Below are 8118 nucleotides of genomic sequence, written 5' to 3'. Positions count from 1 at the left end.
ATTAACTCGAACCTCTCCAAGTGACTGTTGATTTTTTACCCTGATTATTCTTTCTAAAACCTTACCCACCGCTGCTGTTAATCTAACTAGCCTGTAGTTACCCGGACTGTCCTTACACCCTTTCTTGAATAAGGGTGTCGCATTTGCCACTGTTTAATCCTCTGGCACCTCCCCCGTATCCAGGGAAGATTGGAAGATTATAGCAAGCCCTTCCGTTATCTGCATCCGCATTTCCTTTCGCAACCTGGGATGTGAGCCATCCGGACCAGGTGATTTATCTTCCCTAAGCACAGCCAGCCTTTTTAGTACCTCCCTCTCCTAATTTGTACTCTCTCCATTGCCTCTACTTTCTTCACTTCAACTGATAGTTTGTCAAATTCCACTTCCTTAGTGATCACTGATGCAAAGTACTCATTAAGTAGATTAACATTGCCCTGCACCTCTAAGCTTATATTATCCTTTTTGTCCCTAATAGGCCCGACTCAACCTCTTACTATGCACTTATCATTTACATGATGCTCGAGGATGTTTGGGTTTCCTTTCATGTTGACTGCCAGTCTATTCTCATAGAAATAGAGAATAAGCAAATATAGAAGATGTAAGTATTTCCCATCCTTGATGAGGTGGAATTTTTTATGTTGTGGGTGGTAATGTCTTGGCCCACGAGTGTGGTGGAAGCAGAGACAATCAATGATTTGAAAAGGAAATTGGATGGATACTTGAAGGAAAGAAACTTGCAGGAGGAAAGGGATCGAGCTGGTGAGTGGAACTGACTAGATTGCTCCGGGGAGAGCCAGCATGGACGTGATAGGCCAAATGACCACCTTCTGTGTTGTAAATGACTCTGTGTTGTTTCTCAAATTCAATCCACTGGTGCTTGGGAAATAATCTCAAAGTAAATTGTGCAACTGGAAAATCAGAACCAAGGCAAGGGACGCATAAGGAAGCGAAATTGCTAAAACCCGGGATTGAACCAGGGACCTTCAGATTTTCAGTCTAACGCTCTCCCAACTGAGCTATTTCAGCTCCACATTAACAGTGGCTTGGTTTCCTTGTTTTGGAAGAAAATACATACATTCAAGTTTTCCAAAAAATTAAAGAACACGACATTTGAGTAATGTTCCCCATTGCTTTCTCAGTACTGATGGATTGTGAAGCGGGAGACAGCCAGAAGTGCCACTGAGCCGCACAGACCCCGAGCTGAGAATGAAATGAGATCAAATTCAATCTTTCATAGTGAGATGCTGCTGAGAGTTAAGAGTCCTGAATCAAAGCGAGACTTGCTCATTTCAAACACTCCCTGTACTCTCTGCTCATGAAGCCTTAAAAAAGGGAAAAACAGAATGGCACTCAAACTCACAACCCTGCCATCAAAAGTCTCATATTCGACTGACAGAACTGTCACTTCTACTCGGTCTCTGATTGGATGGATGCAACTCCAACGCAGGGATGGCATTCAAATCCTCCCATGGGTCCACATGTCAGACTGAGTTCCATGTTGTAGACTCAAGCAAAGGAAATCTGCTCACTTCCAAAACTATCAGCGAATTGAAGCTGATTACAATCAACATCATCAGAGGTCAGAACTACCTGGTGAAAGAAGACACCCTGAAGAAGGATCCACAATTATTCAAAGGCATCGACAAAGTGAAAAACAAGAAAATCGATGAGTCAATGCAAGCCAAACAACAGAAACACTGAAGAATTCCATTCCATTCCAGTCCTGTTGTTTTTGGAGTCAGGTCACAATTACAGCAACAACTTTATATTCCCACTTGGCTATCTGTGCATTCATTTAATTGCAATTTTGTCGACAAGCTCTTTGAATCCAGTTGTCTGGTCCTCATGCCAGCTCTGTTTGGAAGTCAATTCCACCTTCTGCAAGGCTGAAACCAATAGATAACCTTAATCTAAAAATGCCAGCAGGCCAGAGCTCATCTGGGATTAAAAGCCGGGATTTCTTACATGTTAATCAACCACATTCCCTAAGCGAGAATCATACCCCTAGACCAACGAGCCACTGACCAGTCAGGTTCCTTTAGCTGCTGTGGAATTTCACTGGAACCCCCCCAGCCAATCATCCATTTTTTTTTCAGATCAAAGCAACATCCTGCATATGCTGAAATAAAAACAGAAAGTGCTGGAAATGTTCAGCAGCTCTGGCAGCATCTGTGCTGACAGAAACACAGTTAACGTTTCAGGGCAATCACCTTTTGTTTCAGCCATCCTTTCAGACTGCTTCTGTTCATCCAATCTCACTTTCTATTCTATCCACATTCTAACCATTCACTACGTTACTACATTTTTCATGAATTCCTCATTTCTTTTATTAATGACAATTTTGTATTTCTGGCCTTTGCTTCAGACACCACCACAAGTGGAATCATGTCTCCATCTACCCAATCAAACCACTTCGCTGTTTCCTCACATTGCAATGTTTCTTTAACCCTGACAGACTGTGGAGTTTCTGCTGCTTAATTGCAGTTCTTGCTTCCCGCCAGTAGATGTCACCTCACTCCAATACAGTGAAGTTTACAAATCTGAGAGAGACACAACAGGAAATAATTGTTCACATTATAGTGAATGTGTGGGATTTAGAAATACTAGGAGTGGAGACGAGTTATTATTGCACTCTGCTATTACATCTTTTATAATGGACTCCAGCATTTTCCCCACGACTGATGTCAGGCTAACCGGTATATAATTCGCTGTTTTCTTTCTGCCTCTTTTTTTAAATAGTGGAGTTACATTAACTACCGTCCAATCCATTGGAACTGTTCCAGAGTCTACAGAATTTTGAAAAAAGACCAGAAATGCATCTGCTATTTCAAGGGCCACCTCCTTAAGTACTCTGGGATGCAGATTATCAGGCCTTGGGGATTTATCGGCCTTCAATCCCATCAATTTCCCAATCATTCCCTACTAATACAGATTTCATACAGTTCCTCCTTCTCATGAGACCCTATGTTCCCCAACATTTCTGGGAGGTAATTTGTATCGTCCTTTGTGAAGACAGAACCAAAGTATGTATTTAATTGGTCTGCCATTTCTTTGTTCCCCATTATAAATTCCCCCGTTTCTGACTGTAAGGGACCCACATTTGTCTTCACTAATCTTTTTCTCGACACATATCTAGAGAAGTTTTTACAGTCAGTTTTTATGTTCTCTGCTAGCTTACTCTCATACTCTATTTCCCCCTTCTTAATCAATCCTTTTGTCCTCCTCTGCTAAATTCCAAACTGCTCACAATCTTCAGGTTTGCTGCTTGTTCTGGCCATTTTATATTTCTCCTCCTTGGATCTAATACTTTCCTTAATGTCTTTTGTAAGCCACAGTTGAGCCACCCTTCCTGTTTTACTTTTGCACAGACAGGAATGAACAATTGTTGTAATTCATCCATGCGCTCTTTAAATGCTAGCCATTGCCTATCCACTGTCAACCCTTTAAGTAACGTTCCCCAATCTATCATCGCCAACTCCCGCCTCATACCTTCATTGTTTCCTTTGTTTAGATTCAGGACCCTAGTCTCGGAATCAACTCTCTCACTCTCCATCTTAATGAAGAATTTTATCATATTATGGGCGCACTTCCCCAAGGGACCCCACACAACAAGATTGTTAACTAATCCTTTCTCATTACACAATACCCAGTCCAGGATGGCCTGTTCTCTAGAGGTGTTATACACCTCTATCAATTCTCCACTCAATCTCCTTTGATATAGGCAGAATAATCCTAGCTTTTCCAACCTAACCTTGTAACTAAAATCCCCCATCCCTGGATCCATTCTGGTAAATCGCCTCTGCATCCTCTCAAGGACCCTCACATTCTTTCTAAAGTCTGCTGAGCAGAACTGGAAGCAACACTCCAATTGGGGCCTAACCAGAGTTTTATAATGGTTCAGCATAACTTCCCTGCTTTTGTACTCAATGCCTCTATTTATAAAGCCCAAGATCCCATATGCTTTGCTAACCACTCTCGCAATATGTCTTGCCACCTTCAAAGATCGGTGCACATGAACCCCAAGTCTCTCTATTCCAGCACACTCGTTATAACTGTGCCATTAAGTATATATTGCCTCTCCCTATTCCTTATGCCAAAATACATCACCTCACACTTGTCACTATTAAATTCCATCTGCCACCTGTCTGCCCATTCTGCTAGCCTATCACTGTCCTGTTGCAGGCAGTTCATATCATCCTCACTGTTTGCCACTCCTCCAAGTTTGGTGTCATCGGTATATTTTGAGATTCTACTCTGTATTCCAAGATCCAAGTCACTTAACCTTAACAAAAAAAGCAGTGGTTCTGGCACTGACCCTTGGGGAACACCACTGTCGACTATCCTCCGGTCTGACCAAGAACCATTTAATATGACTCGCTGTTTTCAGTCTTTAAAACAATTTACTATCCAAATGGACACTGACCCTCCTAATCCATGAACCCCAATTTTGTTAACCACCCTTTTATGTGGAACTTTAAAAAATGCTTTCGTAACATCCATATAAACAACATCCACTGCATTCCCTTCATCAGTATTCTCAGATAGTTTATCAACAAATGCAGTTAGATTCGTCAAGCATGAACTCCCATTGATAAATCCATGCCCACTCTCCTGAATTAACTCAAACATCTCCAAAGGACTTGATTTTTTTCCCTGACCTGTTGATCTCATGCTGTTTGCAAGCTCACCATAGAACATGTATTTGGCAATGTGACCGTCATCCATTTGGCCCAGTCAACAGAGTCACCGCTGACTCAAGAGGGCAAACATGCTGTGGATCCCTGCATGCTGGTGTACTTCCGCATTCGGCACTCTGTCCTGCCAGGAGATGCCCAGTATCCATCTGAGGCAGTGGAGGTGGAAGCTGTTCAGCCGCTTTTTTTGGCTTGTATAAGTTGTTGATGCTTCTCTACTATAAAGGAGGGTGCTGAGAACACAAGACTGGTACACGTGGAGCTTTGTATTTTCGGTCAGTTTGCTGTCGGTTCACACTTGTCTTCTCAACTTTGACATGACAGCTGCAGCATTGGAAATCCTGGTGCTGATTTCAGCATCAAGGGACAGATTGCTGGTGATTGTTGATTGAAGGTATGTGAAGCTGTTGACAACCTCCAAAGTGAGGTTGTCGATGTTGATGGAAAGTGGAGTCTCTCCGTCCTGGCCCGTAACTTTCATCTTCCTGATGCTGATTGTCAGTCCAAACTCTTTGCAGGCCAGGGAGAGCCGATCTACAAGCTGCTGTGACTGAACTTCATTATGGGATGTCAGCACAGCATCATCAGCAAATAGCAACTCACAGACTAGGAATTTACCCACTTTGGTCTTGGCGCACAGTCTTGCCAAGTTGAACAGCTTGTCGTCAGCTCTGATGTGCAGGTGAACACCTATATCTGAGTAATTGAAAGTGTACAATAGCAGCATGGAGAAGAATATGCCAATTATAAAGGATGTGATAACTAGACAGTTCGAAAATGATGACATGATTGAGCAGAGTCAACATAGATTTATGAAAAGGAAAACAGGTTTGAAAAACCTGTTGAGATTTTTGAGGATGTTACCTATAGAACAGATAAAGGAGAACCAGTGGATGTGTGGTATTTGTATTTTCCTTTGGTAAGGTCCCACACAGGAGGTGAGTAAACAAAATTAGAGCACATAGGCTTGGGGATGATATACTGATATGGATTGAGAATTGGTTAACAGACCGAAAACAGAGAGCGGGAATAACGGGTCCTTCTCAGGATGGCAGGCTGTTACTATTGGGGTACTGCAAGGATCAGTGTTGGAGCCACAGCTGTTAACAACCTATATAAATGATTTGGATGTGGGGATTAAATGTAATATTTCCAAGTTTGCAGATGACACAAAGCTCGGTGAAGTGTGAGTTGTGAGGAGGATGCAGAGAGGCTTCCAGGGGACCTGGAGAGGCTAAGTGAATGGGCAAGAACATGGAATATAATGTGAATAAGTGTGAAGTTATTCACTTTGGTAGAATAAACAGAAAGACAGAGTATTTCTTAAATGGTGAGAGGTTGGGAAGTGTCGATGTCCAAAGGGACCTGGGTGTCCTTGTTCCTGAGACACTAAAAGCTCTTGTGCAGGTGCAGCAATCAATTAGGAAGGCAAATGGTATGTTGTACCCACACGAGGGGTCATGAGTACAGGAGTAAAGATGTCTTGCTGCAATTGTATAGAGCCTTGGTGAATCCGCACTGGAGTATTGTGTACAGTTTAGTCTCATCTTATGAAGGATACACTTGCCAGAGAGGGGGTGAAACAGAGGGTCAACAGACTAATCTTTTTTTTGCATTTATTTCATTTCACCTCAGTTTGTTCAGTTTGCTTACCTACTGTTTTTTTTCAGGTTTGTACTTCCTGCTGTTCAATATTCAGTCCATTAACACCTAATCTGTACGAATGCTTTGTCTTTCAACACACCATTAACATATTGTTTGCCTTTGCTGCATGAACTTTTGGTCAGCTATGTGGCCTTGTCCAATCTACACCTTCTCCTTTGTTATCTCCTGCCCCACCCCCACCCCACTTGCTTATAACCTGTGACTTTTCTAATATATGTCAGTTCCGAAGATGGGTCACTGACCTGAAACGTTAACTCTGCTTCTCTTTTCACAGATGCTGCCAGACCTGCTGAGTGGTTCCAGTATTTCTTGTTTTTATGTCACCAGACTAATCCCTGGGATGGTGGGATTGTCTTATGAGGAAACTGGGCCTGTATTCCTTAAAGTTTCGAAGAATGAGAGGTGATCTGATTGAAACTGACAAAATTCTTACAGGGCGTGACAGTGTGCATGTAGACAGGATGTTTGCCCTGGTTGGTGAGTCTAAAACCAAAGGACATCGTCTCAGAATAAGGAGTAGGCCATTTAAAACTGAGATGGGTGGCATTTCTTCACTCAGACGGTGGTGAATCATTGGAATACTGTGACCCAGAGGGCTGTGGCAGCTCAATCATTGAGCATGTTCAAGACAGAAATTGATAGAAATCTTGATACTCATGAGATCAAGGGATATGGGGATAGCATGGGAAAGGGGCTTTGAGGTAGGTGGTCAGCAATGATCGAATTGAATGAGAGAGCAGGCTCGACGGGCTGAATAGCTGACTCCTATGTTCCTGTGTTCCGAAGAGAGTTGGCGCCAGCGCGCAGCCCTGCTTTACCCCACTGCTGATCTTGAAAGCGTCTGATGTTGCTCCATTGTAACTGATGGAACTGTGCATGTTCTCGTGGAAAGAAGAGATGATGCCCAAGAGGTCAGGAGGGCAGCCTATGTTCCATTGCAGTTTGAAGAGGCCGTCTCTGCTGACAAGATCAAAGGCCTTAGTGATGTCCAAACAAATGTGTGAGGCTCTGTGGCGCAATGGATAGCGTGTTGGACTTCTAAATAATAATTAAGATGATATTCAAAGGTTGTGGGTTTAAGTCCCACCAGAGTCAGATTTTGGACCAGAAACAGAGGAGCACAACGGAACAACAAATGAAGAAATGTGCCAAAAGCACAGACTCGGTGACAGAGCGAGAGAGAGAGGAGCAGAGCAGGGGAAAAAAAAAAATCGAGGAGTGACGTCACAATGGAGAGTGAGAGCAGGGCAACAGAGAGCCGCTGGGGTGAGGATACAGGATTTGGTTCTTTCTTCGGTGCAGTGGAAGGAGCTGTTTGGTGAGGATCTGGTAAGCTGTGACATCACAGGCAAGCAGGTCGTTGATTGGTTTGGAAGAACCGACCTGCTTGATGCGCATCTGGTAAGTGATTAAGATCCATTTTAGGCCTAACGTTTAAAATAGTAAACAAACTAGTGGTAAGTTTAATAAAATATGCAATGAAATGAATAATTGAATAAAATATTTAAGTAGTTAATTGAAACACGTTAAGGATGACAGGACAAGTGATGTGTCACAGCTGCAGCATGTGGGAGTTCCTGGATGCCAGTGTGATCCAGGGCAAACACGTCTGCAGTAAGTGTTTGTGGCTCAAAGAGGGAGAAAAAAGGAATGTAGTGGTAGTAGGGGACAGTATAGTAAGGTGGATTGACTCTGTTCTCTGCAGCAAAAGCAAGAGTCCAGACGGCTGTGTTGCCTGCCGATGCCAGGATTCAGGACA

The 8118-nt window shown here is 43.0% G+C and overlaps 2 non-coding genes across 2 annotated transcripts; one reads left to right on the top strand and one right to left on the bottom strand.

Annotated features, from left to right (window-relative positions):
• Positions 1-953: 953 nt before the first annotated feature.
• Positions 954-1026, bottom strand: trnaf-gaa (transfer RNA phenylalanine (anticodon GAA)). Its single transcript has one exon. It is a non-coding gene; the product is annotated as a tRNA-Phe (tRNA).
• Positions 1027-7363: 6337 nt separating this feature from the next.
• trnar-ucu (transfer RNA arginine (anticodon UCU)) lies at positions 7364-7454 on the top strand. Its single transcript is given in 2 exon segments — positions 7364-7400; positions 7419-7454. It is a non-coding gene; the product is annotated as a tRNA-Arg (tRNA).
• The last annotated feature ends 664 nt before the right edge of the window (positions 7455-8118 follow it).

This window comes from Heterodontus francisci, unplaced genomic scaffold (genome assembly GCF_036365525.1).
Source record: "Heterodontus francisci isolate sHetFra1 unplaced genomic scaffold, sHetFra1.hap1 HAP1_SCAFFOLD_75, whole genome shotgun sequence".
NCBI lineage: Eukaryota > Metazoa > Chordata > Chondrichthyes > Heterodontiformes > Heterodontidae > Heterodontus > Heterodontus francisci.
This window is presented reverse-complemented; position numbering and strand designations above follow the sequence as displayed.